The sequence below is a fragment of the Mytilus galloprovincialis genome, chromosome 8 (genome assembly GCF_965363235.1).
Source record: "Mytilus galloprovincialis chromosome 8, xbMytGall1.hap1.1, whole genome shotgun sequence".
Lineage (NCBI taxonomy): Eukaryota > Metazoa > Mollusca > Bivalvia > Mytilida > Mytilidae > Mytilus > Mytilus galloprovincialis.
In genome coordinates, this window is record NC_134845.1 from 31,377,604 (window position 1) to 31,396,214 (window position 18,611).

The 18,611-nt window shown below is 32.2% G+C and overlaps 1 long non-coding RNA gene across 2 annotated transcripts; it reads left to right on the forward strand.

Moving 5' to 3' along the window:
• Positions 1-8,160: 8,160 nt before the first annotated feature.
• LOC143043228 (uncharacterized) lies at positions 8,161-17,832 on the forward strand. 2 transcript variants are annotated; one of them, XR_012968262.1, is made up of 5 exons: positions 8,161-8,256; positions 12,764-12,905; positions 13,760-13,893; positions 15,395-15,539; positions 17,493-17,832. It is a non-coding gene; the product is annotated as an uncharacterized LOC143043228 (long non-coding RNA). The 2 variants fall into 2 exon arrangements; XR_012968261.1 differs by lacking the exon at positions 8,161-8,256 and adding an exon at positions 10,721-10,834.
• The last annotated feature ends 779 nt before the right edge of the window (positions 17,833-18,611 follow it).

Consider the following 18,611-nt stretch of genomic DNA (forward strand, 5'->3'; position numbering starts at 1 on the left):
GGAGGAAGCTACAAGACATTACTAATACTAAAGGTCAAGGTCATGTTCAACCGAAAGTTCTGCACAAATTTTCAATTGATGCTTTGTTATCGGATTGCTAATTTCCGTTACCAGGGTAACATACGAACATAACAGTCCATTATTTAAGACTTTTACCTATACACTACCATTGAATTAAAACAGTGAGTTCTCCGTTACCATATATAATGATGGTTGTTACTTGTAATTTTATTGATAACAAGATACATAATTCAAATGAAAATTTGCTTTACTGCAATTTATTTATTCTTATATTGTGAAAAGTGCTATTAATCAATTTATATTATTTACATAAAATAAAAAAACTTTAAAAGTAGTATTTTTGTTTTTGTTTACTTCAGTATGTCGTTTATAGGTAAAATGGTTTATTAAATCGTTTGTATGCTCCTCTAGATTGTAAGAAACTTATTCTCAGTTTTGCTTCAAGATTGCTTTCCTTATGGGTCAATAGTTATCAAAAGTACCAGGATTATAATTTTATACGCCAGACGCGCGTTTCGTCTACATAAGACTCATCAGTGACGCTCAGATCCAAATAGTTAAAAATCATGCTACCTAAATGTATGCATAATAGCACTTGTATGTTATACTTCAATATGAATGCAACCTTACACCACATGCACATACAACTTTTAAGATATCTAGAGGTCAAAATACGACCTTTGATTGATTAGCAAAATATATCAAGTCACGAATCCAGATGAGGAGAGGTCAATGTACAACTTTTCCAATTGTTGTTGGGATGTACAAGTACCCGACCACGTCCATTTGTATTTTTGTCCATCTGATGTGTTAAGCCTTTTTCAACTGCTTTTTATAGTTCGTTCTTATGTTTTACTGTTATACCAATGTCCCAGGTTAAAGGAGGGTTGGGAAGCCGCTAACATGTTAAACCCCGCCACATTATGTATGTATGTGCCTGTCCCAAGTCAGGAGCCTGTAATTCAGTGGTTGTCGTTTTTTTATGTGTTACATATTTGTTTTTCGGTTCATTTTTTTTTATATAAACAAGGCCGTTAGTTTTCTCGTTTGAATTGTTTTACATTGTCATTTCGGGGCCTTTTATAGCTGACTATGCGTATTGGGCTTTGCTCATTGTCGAAGGCCGTACGGTGATCTATAGTAGTTAATTACTTTGTCATTTTTTTTCTCTTGTGAAAAGTTGTCTTATTGGCAATCATAACACATCTTCTTTTTTATATAGTCCAGATATCTAGAGGTCACCATACGAGATTTTATCAACAGACAAATGTCTACATAAATATACATAAACCGTATACCAAGTCAGGGAGTCCTAGACATCTAGAATTCATTTTTTTTTAGTAAAATATGATATTTGAGGTTGTAACAATTATGTGTTCATGTGTAACCAAATCTTACGCGAACATGAGCTATATGATGTAGAAAGACAGATAAAATTAAGCATCTGTATTTCTGGAACAAACTAGGAGCCTGTAATTCAGTGGTTGTCGTTTGTTTATGTGTTACATATTTGTTTTTCGTTCATTTTTTTACATAAATAATGCCGTTAGTTTTCTCGTTTGAATTGTTTTACATTGTCTTATCGGGGCCTATTATAGCTGACTATGCGGTATGGGCTTTGCTCATTGTTGAAGGCCGTACGGTAACCTATAGTTGTTAATGTCTGTGTCATTTTGGTCTTTTGTGGATAGTTGTCTCATTGGCAATCATACCACATCTTCTTTTTTATATAGTCGAAAATGCCAAGAAATTGGCCGGTAAAATGTTCAAATATTGTTCTTTTTTTTGGAAAAATGGTAATAGAAATATGCTAATTACATCAAACCCATATTAGATATAACGAACGGGTTTAATAAGTGAATGATGGAAGAACCAACATCGGGCAATATAATATGTTAATCTTGATTTTTTTTTAAACTAACAGTTAGCACAATCAGTTTACACAAAATTGGTTTTCAGATGTAACAAATTCTTCACGAGGGCAATAGTATTCTCAATTGAAGTTATAGTTTTGATGAAAAGGTTATCTTTTACGGTTAAATCCTGTAAATAGAAACTATAGATGTAAACCGAGAACAAGCAATCTAAAATTCCCGACAGAGACTTTGGACTGGTATTCCAAGTAATAAAAGATTTTGCAATCTCTATAAACAAGCTGCTGGATAAGGTACACATTTGAAATTACATTCATACCAATAATACATATCTTTATATGGAACGCCATGACTGCCTTATATTAATGATCAGCATTATATGCAGTGCTCACAACATTATATGCAGTGCTCACACCATTATATGCAGTGCTCACACCATTATATACAGTGCTCACAACATTATATGCAGTGCTCACAACATTATACGCAGTGGTCCAAACATTATATGCAGTGGTCAAAACATTATATGAAGTGGTCAAAACATTATATGAAGTGCTCACAACATTATATGAAGTGCTCACAACATTATACGTTTTTTGTTGATGAAGGTGATGATCGGTGTTGTTAGTGGCTTTGAACTGTCATGCAGTAACTGCGAGTACTCTCAGATCAGTACTTAGTGTCTTTTTGGTGCTGGAATATACGCCCACGTCCACTCTATTTTTTTGTTAGATGTATTTATATTTGTATCCATCTGACGAGTTAAGCCTTTTACAACTGATTTTCATAGTTCGTTCTTATGTTGTTCTGTTACGCCACTGTCCCAGGTTAGAGGGAGGGTTGGTATCCGCTAACATGGTAAAAACCGCCACATTCTGTATATATGTGTCTGTCCCAAGTCAAGAGGAGCCTTCATTTCAGTGGTTGTCGTTTGTTAATGTGTTATATACATGTTCGTTTTTCGTTCGTTTGTTTGTACATAAATTTCGTTTGGAATGTTTTACGTTTATCATTTCGGGGCCTTCTATAGCTGACTATGCGGTATGGGCTTTGCTCATTGTTGAAGGCCGTACTGTGGCCTATAGTTGTTAATTTCTGTGTCATTTTGTCTCTTGTGGAAAGTTGTTTCATTGGCAAGCATACCACATCTTCTTTTCATATATTAACCACGGGTGCAGACTGACGAACAAACGTAGTAAACGTTTTATTCACCCCCATAAACTCAGTTTTCATAAGAGATGCATGATAACTTTAAATGAAAATGTTAAATTGGGTCTTAAAAGGGTAATTTTTTCTTATGAAAGTTTATATCTCTATATAAGACTGCTGGTCATATTTAGAAGACAAACTGCTTGGCGTGCTAAAAAGCTTGTAAAAATTGGAATAATTCATGTAGAGTTATGTTAAACACCTACAATGAAATGCTTTAAACTGCATTTCCATATCTATTAGATACTTATTTATGTAAAAATGCCAAATTCTGCAAATCGATTCCAAAAATGACTCTATCATGACATATATAAACTAGCGTAATATGGCACTTAGGTGTTATAGAAAGCTGACTATTTTATTTAAAAGGTACATGTAATTAAGCTTTTTAAAACTGAGTACTGACTATAAAGTGGCACCTTGCTAAAATTCTTCATTAGGAAATGAACTCGAGGAATATATCATACAAATTTTCCTTCGATATTTCATTAACTAAAATTTTCATTATTTAACTTACATTATCATATGTCATGCGTATTTCTTACGACGAACAGAACTAGTTTATTCATTCACCTCTTTTCCTTACTTATTTCAATCAGTTTTAAATATTGTATACGTCTGCCTTAATGATAATTAACATGACTTTAATAACTGTTTAAATTTGTTTGTTGGGCATTACCAATTATGGATTCGGTAATTTCCGCTAAAAATAACCCAAAGTTTACCGAATCATCTCATCATACATCAATCTCATCTTACATCAAACATCATCATCACCATCGCCGATCATCACCTTCATCAACAAAAAACGTATAATGTTTTGACCACTTCATATAATGTTGTGACCACTTCATATAATGTGTTGACCACTTCATATAATGTTGTGACCACTGCATATAAGGTTTGGACCACTGCGTATAATGTTGTCAGCACTTCATATAATGTTGTGAGCAATGCATATAATGGTGTGAGCACTGCATAAAATGGTACGAGCACTACATATAATGGGATGAGCACTGCATATAATGGTGTAAACACTGCATATAATGCTGATCATTAACATAAGGCAGTCATGGCGTTCCATATCTTTACGCAAAATATGTGACAGATTATAATAACAAAAACACTATTTCAACAGAGCTAAGCATATAACATCTTCAAAATAAATTTTTGTGTACTCATTAGTTTAATAAATTTGTACATGGATGTTTTTTTCCAATAATATGGCTGAATATAACATTTTGGAAATCTTGAAAAGGTGCAAATATGAGAATGAAGATGATAGATACGCACTCTCTGTCGTTTTTTACTTGAGCATTTTTTGTACATAGATTAGGCAGTTAGTTTTCAATTTACATTGTCATTTCGTGGCCTTTTATAGCTGACTATGCGGTATGGGCTTTGCTCTTTATTGAAGGTTGTACGGTGTTCTATAGTTGTTAATTTCTGTGTCATTTTGGTCTCTTGTGGAGAGTTGTCTCATTGACAATCATACCACATCTTCTTTTTTTATATTCTTTAATAATTCTTGTAATACCATAAAGTCCTCCATTTTCTTTATCTAAGCTGTGGCTTACTCTTAATCTCATTTTCGTTATATACATGTTTTGTAATCATTAGAAATTGGTTTAATAATAAAATTGGAGACAAAATTATTATGCATTCAACTTGACATTTACTAAATCGATCTTCTAATAACTTCATTTTTTTATATAAGTTTGAATTTTTCATTATTAATTAATTCTGCATTCAACTTGACATTTATTTTATATATAATTTTGAATTTTTCAGTATTAATTAATTATTCTGAAAATTTAGCTTAATCTTACCTTTTATTAATTTGTTTGAAATCCGTGATAAAAGAATTACGTTTTATGATTTGAAAGTGACTTATAGACCCAATGGGTCTGGTGTATTTTATTGTGTATGTAATATATTTGTACTTTACTGAAATGTGATTACACATGTCACTATAATAAACATTTACTTACTTACTTACTATGCACGATTTAAAAATAACTTTTTGTCGTTTTTTACGCAAAAATATCGTATTATCGTCATTTGTTTTTTCTCTCTCTGTCTGTTATGAATAGAAAATAAGGCCGCTCATTAATTGTCGTGTTTTGAAGCCGTAGGTTACTGATTGTCACCTTATAGTAAACAATCAACAAAGAAGCATGGATATTGAACACGTGTATAACATGTACAATTATATCAGATAATAGTTTATTTAAATGACAGATCCATGCGTATTGCAATCAGCGGATTTTAAAGAGAAGGGTCACGCTAAGGTCACTTTGAATACGGAAAATATGTCCGTGAATTGCTTCCTGCAGGCAAGCAATTAAAAAAAAGTAAACTTATTCTAAATGTGGACAAATTAAAGAATTGGCTTCAGAAATAAGTATATGTACATAAGTTTAATAATGACAACTATTCATTTTGTTATAAAAAAGCATATGCATATTTTTTTTTTAATTTGAGGTTTCATATGACTTTAAAGAATTGAATATGTGTGATGAAATACCAGACATCTGAAGAAATACGATTAATTATCAATAAATGATCACTGTTTGGAAATCTAATTTAGTATTGCCATGTTAAAGGTGTGAATGTAGGATCTAGTTTGACCAAATTGAACCCAACTGATTGCTAACAACAAAATATCCTTTCATTATTCCGCTTTTATAAATGTTTGAAACAAAACATACCTTAAAAATCTTCAGTTTATGAATTTATTGAATACTAACTTTAAGTTACAAAGAGGAAAATGAATGAGTCCCTGATACAATTTTGTTTTACAGCGGATGACCTTGAGAGGTTATTCCGTTGTTGCTGGTGCAGAAATTCTGCTATAGGCCCTTGCGTTTTAAGCACCGATCCTGTGTTAATCGTATAAATACGGCAAAATACAATTCCTTGTGGCTAGTTATATATTAATTTCATCAATAAATATTGAACAGATATATCATGTTAAGGAGGGGTATTTTCGCAAATACCCCTCAATAACATGATATATCTGTTTAATTTCACCGAATGTTAATGTACTAAAACGCATTGATGATCGTGACGTTACAAGCGTCCAGTCGGATAGAGTATTTTTGGCAAATACCACGGCAGAGAGGGTAAAAAAGGCATATCCTTTTAGCAAATACCCCGGCGGCGTTAAAAATGAACGATATTCATTTGATAACAGTAAATTGGTGAAAAATACACTGGCTATTAACCAATCAAAACCCCGGATTCTTACATAAGGTGTAATTAACATGAAAATAATTTTGAAGAACATAGATAAATGACATGTAAATGTTTTGTCGTGATAAATATATGTACACTACAAATCAGGAATAGCGAAAATGTGTGTTAAAGCATGCGGACGAATATCTTGAGAGATGATCTGCTATATAGACAATAATAGTGCATTGACTTGACATATCAACGATATAAGGATGAGGCTCAGAAACGGGGAAATGCGAGGCTGTGCCGAGCATTTTCCCCGTTTCGGGCTGAATCCGTATGTCGTTGATATGTCAAGTCAATGCACTATTATTGTCTTTATACTGCAATCTTTAAAAAAAGACATTTTAAATTGTTGTTTAGTATACTGTGTTAATGTTATTTATTTGATTTAAATATTGGGAAAAATCCCCCTTTAAAAAGGCCTCATATCCGACAGGCGGAGAAATATACAACACGATGAAATGTACATCATTACCTTTTGAAAACTGCAATCAATGGTGAACGAATTTGTTTGTTTTCAGACTAAAATATCAACAATAAACATAAAACATAATGATTTATAGGTTGCAAACAAAAAATATTAATAAGTGAAATATGTTTTCCCAAAAATTGTAAAAGAAACAAGTTTGAGTCGTTAAACGCATCGTTGTTTACATTGGAAACAAGAACAGGTTGAAGAGTTCGTATGAATAATTAAATATAATCTCGACAATTTCTATTTAAATATTCATGAGGAAAAATGATATCAGGTCAGTGACTGTATATGACATAGAAATATACGGTCAACGCATTTTGACTGCTCAAATAGAACGAGTGCATATATATATATAACTGTTATACACAAAATTATATAATATGTTACGACAAACCAGATTATACTGATAACAAAATTTTAATGATTATTTCACTGCAAGATAATAATTATTACGATGAGGTTGAATTCCCTGTCATATATTCATCATCTATACAGGAACTTGTCTCAGAAAAATATATATCTATGTACGTTTACCTAACTTTTAGGTATAGAAATAAGATTTTTTTCTGGGACAAGTGCCTGTGACCATCCACCAATATCTGAGGTCATCCGATGTTCAGTACTCCAGTCATTTGATTAAATGAAGCACCTGTCCAACCATGTGGATTTCTGGCTAATCTTAATACGTGTGAAGAAATACGATTAAATATCAATAAGTTATCTTCGTTCGATCTAATTTAATACAGTCATGTAAAAGATGTTGATGTAGCATCATATTTCTCTTCAAATATAAAAGTGCTAATGAACTCAGTTTCAAAATTTGAATATTTCTTATTAACGCATTTCATATATATTTTTAAAAAGCGTAAAAATCTATCAAATCAGCCATTATGCAACTATTCCAGTCATAATTAGGTTCGATAACTCTGTATGTGACTGGTTTAATTAGGATTATGTAAAATGTACTGGTTACCCGTGTAATGATTTCAAAATATATATATATAGATATTTCATCTTTGTAACAATATATCCGTGGTTTCCTTTCGTTGATATAAAATATTATCATAAAATGATTTCATAAACAATCGTATAATACTAATATATATATTAGGTCTTGTCAAAACTTACATCGTGATTAGGCCACGCTGCCATGTTTGTTTTCTTTGATCACGTTGATTACTTAATTAATATCTCCACAATTTAGCTTTATCCTTTATTATCATACGAGCTACAATAACGTGTCATATCTAATTGCAATACAAACAGTTAAATCTTATTGAATTATTTGCATGTGCAAAATAAGTGTCGAACATCGTCTACGTTTAAAAATTATTTAATCGCCATTTTGTTATATGTATCTTCGAAATTTTATCAAAACAAATAGCATGTATCCACTTTAACAGAGGAAAACAATGTTTAATTCTATGCTGCATTAAGGTAAGACAATTATTGAAAAGACATGCATCTAACAATTTTACGATTTTCATCGTACAAATCTTCAAAAATATATATTCCCATGTCGCCCCAAGCTATCAATGTTCATGTAAACTGCATGGTCGGTGCATGTAAATCTTTTTTTTAGGGTGAGAGACTGTTTCTAATAAATATATTGAAGACCATGTGAAAAAATAAATTTCATAAGTACAAAAAGACACACTTTGATAAATATTTGAAATATTACTTTTTGATTTATAACTAAATGAATACCGGCATGTCGTGTCGTTGTGAACCTTCAACAGTGGCCGCCATTTTGAAAATATTGCTGAAGACTGCCAAAATATAAACTTTTCAAACAAATTTCGAAGCAAAAAGTGTAATACATGAACTGATATGGTTTGCGATTTCATTTAAATGAATATGTTGTCGATCTTTTTAGGGGTTGGGAAGATATAAGTAACAATAAATTATTTAAGAAAATTGATTTTACAAAAATGTCCCATTGCAATTTTGTCGAGTTTTAACGAAGATGTCAACGGAGGCTGTGTGGCTATGTCACCTCAATTTTCAAATTTATTTCGAAGCACGAAATCATATTTCTGAACTGAAACTTAAAACATATTTAATTGTAAAAATTTATAAACTGTAAAACGCGGGGTTGGGAGGGAAAATATATATTATAACAAAAAGGTTATGACCGTTTTATCTTTGTACCCCGTTCACTTTCATTGATAATCTATCGGCCATTGATGATATACAACTTAAGTGTAAAAGTCACGTGATGACGGAGATAGTTGGATATACGAAACAGGTTCATGGAAAGGGGATCTTGTGTATAAGAAACAGTTTCATGGAAAGGGGATCTTGTGTATAGAAACAGGTTCATGGAAAGGGGATCTTGTGTATAACAAATCGGTTCAAGGAAAGAGGATCATGTGTATAAGAAACAGGTTCATGGAAAGGGGAGCTGGTGTATCAGAAACAGGTTCATGGAAAGGGAATCTTGTGTATAAAAAACAGGTTCATGGAAAGGGGATCTGGTATATAAGAAACAGGTTCATGGAAAGGGAATCTGGTGTATTAGAAACAGGTTCATGAAAAGGGAATTTGGTGTATAAGAAACAGGTTCATGGAAAGGGGATCTGGTGTATCAGAAACAGGTTCATGGAAAGGGAATCTGGTGTATATGGTTTATAAGAAACAGGTTCATGGAAAGGGGATCTGGTGTATAAGAAACAGGTTCAATGAAAGGGAATCTTGTGTATAAGAAACAGGTTCATGGAAAGGGGATCTGGTATATAAGAAACAGGTTCATGGAAAGGGAATCTGGTGTATTAGAAACAGGTTCATGAAAAGGGAATTTGGTATATAAGAAACAGGTTCATGGAAAGGGGATCTGGTGTATAAGAAACAGGTTTATGGAAAGGGAATCTTGTGTATAAGAAACAGGTTCATGGAAAGGGGATCTGGTGTATAAGAAACAGGTTCATGGAAAGGGAATCTGGTGTATATGGTTTATAAGAAACAGGTTCATGGAAAGGGGATCTGGTGTATAAGAAACAGGTTCAATGAAAGGGAATCTTGTGTATAAGAAACAGGTTAATTGAAAGGGGATCTGGTGTATAAGAAACAGGTTCATGGAAAGGGAATCTTGTGTATAAGAAACAGGTTCATGGAAAGGGGAGCAGGTGTATAAGAAACAGGTTCATGGAAAGGGGATCATCCGATCTGGTGTATAAGATACAGAATCCAGACTCAATCAAATGTCACAAATGAAGAAGGACACATTCATGAAATTTACAGGTTAAACAACTTTTTTAATATTAAAAATCTTAAACCATAAAAACATGTTTTTTTTGTGAATTGAGAGAATACGACTCGGTTTTCGTCGACCAAAGTGTGATAGTGAACGTCAAACTTCACGGTAAAGTGTCAATTTAAGTCATTTTACCTCATAACAATGATGCGATGTTCCTAAAAGGACAATTAATATAACATAATCGGGTGAAGGGGTAGGATAATTTCTGGTATAATTTAAAGAAAGATAAATGCACCTTTCCCAATCTTATGCCATCGTTTGTGACAAAGAGAGCAGTTAACTTAGGAGGATGTTTATCAATACGCGAGTAATTATCACATTGAAGCTACCAGGCTTAACAATGTGTACGCCAGAAGCGCGTTTCCTATATATATAAATACACAAGTTTCATTGGTGACGCTCGAATCAGATAAAAGGGCTATAATTGAACAAAGTTGAAGAGTATTAAATAAAAGAGCCACCATTCCAAAAGGTAAAACAACAATTTTTTTTTTTTTACTAAGGTAAGTACCGACAACTGGGTTGACTCGGGACTAACAGTCTTCTATCAGAGGTTTACATCACGTCATGTATCGACCAGTGCAGTAAAAAATGAAAAGGAGAAGTCGTGTGCAGGTGATTTCACAGATTATTATAAATCTCTAGCGTATTATCAACCTGGTATCATATACAAAGCTGGTGAAACGATCATCCACCTGTCACATTTAAAACGATATAGTAGAGAAAACATGTTTCGTTTTATGTTTGTTGTTATTTACGGTAAGATTTTATTTATTTCAAGGTGTACAGTAATATATAATACCATATACAACATGATTTTTTTTTTATTTGATGGTGTACAGTAATATGTAATACCATGTAAAATGTGATTTCAATCTTTTGTTTTGTCTATATGGTAATTATTTATTTAAATAGTATTGTACACTTGTTGAAAAAGATAAGAATGTAATAGAACATTTGCTTGGTGTTTATGGTTCGCTTTTTTATTCACATTTTCTGCGCGCTCTTTATTTTGTTAATTTCAATTGTAATATTTTACATTTTTTGGCGTGATCACGGTACATTTTTATTCATTTGTTGCGGGTTCATTATGCTATGTTTAAGATAATGAATGTACGCGGTAGGAACTTATATAAGGTTTTTTTTACCGTTAGATTTCGTTTATTTGTTGGTGCATAGTAATATGTAATACCACGTACAATATCTTATTATTTTTGTTGTTGTTGTTGAAATATTGATGATTTCTTTGTACAATATTAATAATTACATTACTTAGATATTTTCATACAAAAAAAAAAACATAAAAAAGGCTTAATTAAATTTATGATTTCATTATTATTTCATAAAATTGTACTTTTTAGCATGACGGTACAATAAAATGTGCCTCAGTGTAGTATGTTTTCTTTCTTATATTTTTTTAATTAATCCGCGCAAATGTAGGACTTTACAATAGGTTTTCGCGCAAGCGTAATGCGTTTTCTCGCACAACTGTGATTTTTTTTCTCGAGCAAACGTAGCGCACCGGTCAACATGTGTGCCTTTGTTCACGTATCACATCACAAAAAAAAAAGATGAAAACAACACGTTATAAATGTGTGTATTTACCTTCACCAAGAATACTGAAAACCGAATATTCGAAATAAAAAGAATGTATATAAACCGAAACAGTTGAATGGAGACATAACTATAATACAAGACCTTAAAAAAGCAGGATTTATCTAAGGCCAACTTTGCCTAGGAAGATGAAACCTTAGTTCTTAAACTTCATAATTCAAAAAATAATAAATGGACAATTTCAGAAAGGTTTAATGTAAATCATGTCAGTACCGAAGAACTTACTTTTGATCGGGGACTGATAGTCCACCAGCAGAGGTATCGACCTAGTATTGTAAAAAAATGAAAAAGGAGAAGTCGTTTGCAGGTTAATTTACAGATTATTATAAATCTCTAGCGGATTATCAACCTGGTATCATTAACGTATATGTTGAAACGAAGACCATACTATCACTTTTTTAATGATATAGTAATCATTTATTGTGTGCACGGTAACATTTAATAAAGTCATATGAAACGAGTGAGTAGTGAAAAATAATGTTTATCCAATTCTTGAACCAATGCATGTACATAAACTAAGTCCTCTGTGCACGATATTATCATTTTTTTTACGCCATTATATCGTATAATCGTCAATTTTTTTTCTTTCGTCTGTTATGATTTAACAAATATGGTTGCTCATTAAATGCCGTGTTTTGAAGCCGAAGTTTACCGATTGTCACCTTATAGTAAACAAATAACAAAAAGCATGGGTATTGAGCACGTGTTTAACGTGACACTGTATAATCATATACTTGTTTATTTTAATGACAGATCCATGCGTATTGCGATCAATGGATTTTTACGAGGAGGGTCAGGCTCAGGTCACTATGTTTATGGAAAATATGTCGGCGAATTGCTTCCTGGAAGCAAGCAATTAAAAATAAGTAAACTTCTTCTAAATGTGGACAAATTAAAGAATTTTTCTCAGAAAAAAGTATATGTACATAAGTAGTATAATGAAAACTATCCATTTAGTTATAAAAAACATATGCATATTTTTTTTTAATTTGAGGTTTCATATGACTTTAAAATTTTAAAGTTTTATAAAAAAAAAACATTATATATTATTTATCTGCTTCCTTTTTATTTTAGCTGTCTATATACCATTTGTGAGAGGAACATGCGAGTCGTTTTTGTACGATATCTTGAATTGTTATGGTCTATATGATGTTCACCCAATAACCTCTCCGGATTCTATCCTCACTTTGTGTGACCAGTATTATCCAATATGCTCGTGAGTAGACTTTAAGTCTTCTTCTAATGATAGTTTTGTGTTTTCTCATAACTCTTTAAATTTGTATGCCCTAAAGCACGGCGAAAGGGGCATTAAGGGTTACCCTTGACGCCGTCCGTTACATTATCGTTTGAAAATCAAGTTTGAATGGGGACAACCCTGTCCTCAGAAAAATTGGTAAAACGAAAACAACTAAATGTTAGATTATCAACGATAAAACGTCCAACTATAAGTCATGCGCAACAGTAGTTATTGCCCTTTAAAGTCAAATTTAACAATTTTTCGTCAATTTATGTAATCATTTACAATCTCCCCTGGAACAACTCAGTAAGACAAATTTAACCAAATTTGGCCAAAATCAGCATTAGGGTATTTTGTTTAAAAAATGTGTCCGATGACCCTGCCTGCCAACCAAAATTGCAGTCACGGCTAAAAATAGAAATTAAGGGGGAAATGCCGATTTTTACTGAAACTAAATCAAAAGTATAACGGTTGCATTATTCCATACATCAATTGTAATTACAAATACCAGGTAAGCGACATAAGCTCCATGTAGCCTCTAGTTTTGTTTATCACTCATCACTGAAAACGACTTATCACCGGACAATAACTTACATTTAACAATAAAACGGGTGCAAATAGTGTAACAGAAAACTATTAACTCCCTCAAATATTAATACCAAAACGTGGAATGACTGTAAATTAGACAACTGTCCACCAGACAGTCCTCATATTTTGGCTGGGCTCGTGTCACTCAGTCATTAGTTTCAAGTTTAATTAGTTTTTGTTGCTGTTGTTTGTTGTTGTTTTTTATTTTTCATGAATGATTAACAGCAATTTATAAATTTGAACAGTGCAAAAACGACCTTTCTGAACTGTTACAAGAATGCAATGGCATCATGCGAAGACAGGCGTTTGTTTAATCCACTGATTATGGAAGAACTGTCAGTAAAATCAGTTCTGAACGGATGTTGCGCAAAAGAAGCAGGTATGTATTTGAATAGAAACACAGCAGGTTTTATGAATGAATGGAAAATTTGTATTTCAATAAATCGTTGTGAAATCCTATCCTAGCATCCAAACTCCGTAGATCACAAGGTGTTTTGAACATCTATTCAGCCAATTAGAATAAACTAATTGACCATGGCCATGTCCATCGTCAGGAGCGCTATCTGTAATGACTTGACAACAGTTTAGTAACTACATTCCTTGTGAATTAGTCTGTTGAATGATTTGGTTAGCTGTTTTACATTTTTGAGCTTTGTACAGAATATTACCATAAAAGATTGAATGTGAAATACCTGAACGTATGCGATATCTGCAGGTTGATCTTTATTTACGATAAATGATGCCATTCTGTAAATGTTTTGACAAGTTTGTGATAGTGAAATTGTTACATACACGAGCGAATCGAACAAGTTCAGATACATAAACATCATACGATGGTATTAAGGATACACCACCGTCTTAAAACGGAAAATTATCAATAGGAAATAAAAAAAAATCATATCTTTTATTGTTAATTTGAATATTAAGCTTTAATAAGATCCAGGAAAGGGTAATGCTGATTGTTAATATTAGCTTTATTCCAAGTAAGTTCAGGATAAATCTTTTAAGTGTTTATACTGAAGTCGTTATTATTAAAAGCCAGACTATCTTTATATCATCCCAGTATCTAAGGGTGTAATTAAATGTTTATGTCAGTAGTCCTACTAATTTTAGACGTACATTGTGATTTGTAACAATACAGAAACATGTCCATTATCAGTAGTACACAGTAAGTCTCAATTGGAATATTGATAAATCTCTATAGCGAATAAAACTATTATCCAGTAAAGTTTCAAGCGCAGTTTTCATATCAAAGCATGCCCTACAGACATGTTTCTTTTCCTTGTTTTTTTTTAGAACAGTGATATAAAAGAGATTGAACATAGATATTTACATTCTGTCGATTTTTTGTTTCCAAATGAGATTATGAGGCATGAAAAAATGTAACTAAAAAACAAACCAACTAACTAACATACATGTATAGACAAAAGAGTGTCGTTCTAAGAATTCTTCCAGCTACTAAATGTTAGTTCAAAGCCAATAACATGTAATAAATAAATAAATCGATTTCAGCTAGACTAAAAAAAATGTTAGTACAATATTCCAACAGCATAACTATTTAATTTTTAACTTGCATTTTGATATTTTCGAAGTCAACTTCCTACAAAAATATATGTTATCAAAATTTCAAGCTAATGATAAAACACAAATAGTGCATGGAAAACACACATATAAACAAAAAATATAAACGAATTGAAGGTCAATATTTTTAAAATGATATATTTGTTTGGACGCTTATCAGTGGCAATTAACTCTACAATCTGTTTCACAGTTGTTGTCCATTCGTTTGATATGTTTTATCCTTTGATTTTGCCTTTTGATTAGGGACTTTCCGCTTTGAATTTTCTTCGGAGTGATTTTTGTGATTTTACTTTTTTCAGTAATTTCGGATGGTAAAACCCAATGTTTTGGAGACCTATACAAGGATATTCATACGATCATCAGAGAGTATTGTTTCCAAATGGATATTTTGACTCAAGTAGCAGTCAAAGCTGTTGACTCTGGAAATTGGACAACGTATTGTGGGTAATTATATTACAAATTTACAAAATTATATATCAATAAAAAGTAAAATCAGAAAAATACTGAACTCCGAGGAAAATTCAATCGGAAAGTCCCTTATCAAATGGCAAAATCAAATGACAAAACACATCAAACGAATGGACAACAACTGTCATATTCCTGACTTGGTACAGGCATTTTGAAATATAGAAAATGGCAATATGATTCATATACAGGGTTTACAACTGACTAACGAACATCTCTCCCACAAGAGATTGTTTAAGAATGACTAAGTATCAAGTGTCACTGCATCTACTCTGTTTGCTGTCAATTATCATCAGATCTTTCATCGAATCTGTTCTTTTTCCGATTGAGTCTGAATCACTTTAGTGTGATTGTTTGCTGAAGTTACGTCACTATTTTATTCTTCTAACAACATCAGTATGATTGAAATAAATAAAAATTCGGACAAACATATTAGATCTCAACAATAAGAAGGGTATTTATACCCCACCCTAAACAACTGCTTGAATATCTGAAAACCCTGCTACTGTGGTTATACGGTCTATTAAGCCTCTTGAATTAATGAGAAAACTGCTATTGTTTTTAATGGCGGAACAATATACCATATACACATTTGAGTATACTATTAGTTCACATTCTATATTTAGAGGTGTAGGTTCCTATAGCTGTATTGTATTGCATATATTGATAATATTTGAAGTGAAAATTTTAATGACACGTTATTTTTTTATTGGTTTTTCTTAAACAATTACTGTTTTAAGTTTGGATTACTTGTGTCTGATTCTAGACTAATATTTTATCAATACGATATGTTTAATCGGTCTAATTTTAGTTTAAACACTATTATACTTAGACATTGGTATATCAGAGAAATGGTATGCTGTTATGTCTGTTTGTTTTGTTCACACATCGTTGTCAATATAATGGATTTTTTATGCAACTGTCATACAAGTGAGAGGTTTAGCTAGCTATTAAACCAGATTTAAACCATCAGTTTCTACATAAGAAAATGCCTGTAACAAGTCAGGAATATGACAGTTGTTATCCAATCGTTTGATATGTTTAAGCTTTTGATTTTGATTACGGACATTCCATTTTGAATTTTCCTCGGACTTCGGCATTAATGTTATTTTACTTTTTATCACCACACAATAAAATTGAGAAAGGAAATGGTGAATGTGACAAAGATACAACAACGCGACCAAAGAGCAGATAACATCCACAATGGGCCTTCAATGCAGCGAGAAAATCCCGCACCAGGAGGCGTGCTTTAGCTGGCCCCCTGAACAAAAATGTATACTAGTTCATCGATAATGGACGTCATACTAAACTCCGAAATATATAAAAGAAACAAAAATTAAAAATCATACAAGACCAACAAAGGCCAGAGGCTCCTGATGAGGCAGGGTTAAAAATGTTTTTTGAGATCTCAACCCACCCGTTATACCTCTAGTCAATGTAGAAAAACAAACACACAACAACGCGCACATTGAAACTCAGATTAAAAGAAGTAAGTCCGAGTCCGACGTCAAAATAGGTAACAAGAGAAAATAAACAAAGTGACAATGATACATAAATTAACAAATGCACGTGTTAAATTTATAACAAATAAGATGCAACAGTAGTTAAACAATGTTCTAAACTATAATTACATGTTCTTTATACAACCCGAAAACGTTAACCTAGCGCCTTTCAAACTACAATTTACGATTCGGCGATAAATAAGAGGATACTTGTCAGTTGTGTTGTTTTTTGTCATACTTATTAAATTTAAATGGTAACCACTGTAAAAGATCAGAGGTACTTCCGTGTTCTCCGTGTTGTTTATAAAAAAAATTATTTAAAATAGCAGTAGATGGATAATACAGCAGACTAAAGTGACATATGTAAAAACTTTGCATTTTTTTAAAATAAAGCCTACACCTTCTAATAAGTTTGCATTGATTATTTTAGATTACTTGATGAAGCGCAAATTTGCATAAAAAGCATTATCAGTCCATTGAACTGTACCACAGCGTACTACGACGCCACTCAGCACCTTATGTATGCATCACAGCCACCATATTGTTGGGATAACTCCTACAATTTTTATTGGATCGATCGATATGGCATCAATGCATGTACGTCTATTTGGTCTAGGTGCCATTATATAAGTATGATGTTGAGTGTTCTGTTTGTTAAAACAATGTATTTTGTGAACTAAACTTATTATAGTTGTCGCAATGTATTTTGTAAACTAAACTTATAATAGTTGTCGCAATGTATTTTGAAAATTAAACTAAGTTTTCTCGTTTGATTTGTTTTACATTTTTCATATCGGGGCCTGCTATAGCTTGTTTGGGGTATGAGTTTGGGTCATTGTTGAAGGCCGTAATCTTATGTTACAGAAAAGTTCTTAATATTTTTTTAAAATGTTCAGCAATATGATCTACAAATATTTTTGCAATTTAACTCGGACATTTTCATACAGGGAGATACTATTTTAATGGTATCAAGAGTTAAACACTAAAATAACTCGCATGTTTTTTTCTTATAATTTCCTGTACAAAGTCAGGAATATGGTATTGTTATCTGAAAGTTCGTTTTTGTGTATGTTGCATTGTCGTTTGTTTTTTGTTGCACTTCAGTGGTTCTGTTCTTTCGTTGTTTTCCTCTCATAGTTGATGTGTTTCCCTCGGCTTTACTGTGTAACACAGGATTTGTTTTCGCTTAATCGATTTAGGACTTTTGAACAGCGGTAAACTACCGTTGCCTTTATTTACTTGTCACTGAATTTATATTGAAAGTCTGTTACATAAATGTTTTACTACAAGTATCACATAAACTTAACATTGGCCCATAAACCATGAAAATTAGGTCGAGGTCATGTGAACCCTGCAATACAGAAATTTACATCTTACAATACTTCCATTCACCAAATATAGTTGACTTTTTGCTCATATTATCTGATTAACTGACAAAATCACAAAACTTATAATTGACCAATAAACATGAAAGTAAGAACAATGTCATATGACTCCTGCCATACAGACTTATGCACCTCACAATTATTCTATACACTAAATGTTATTG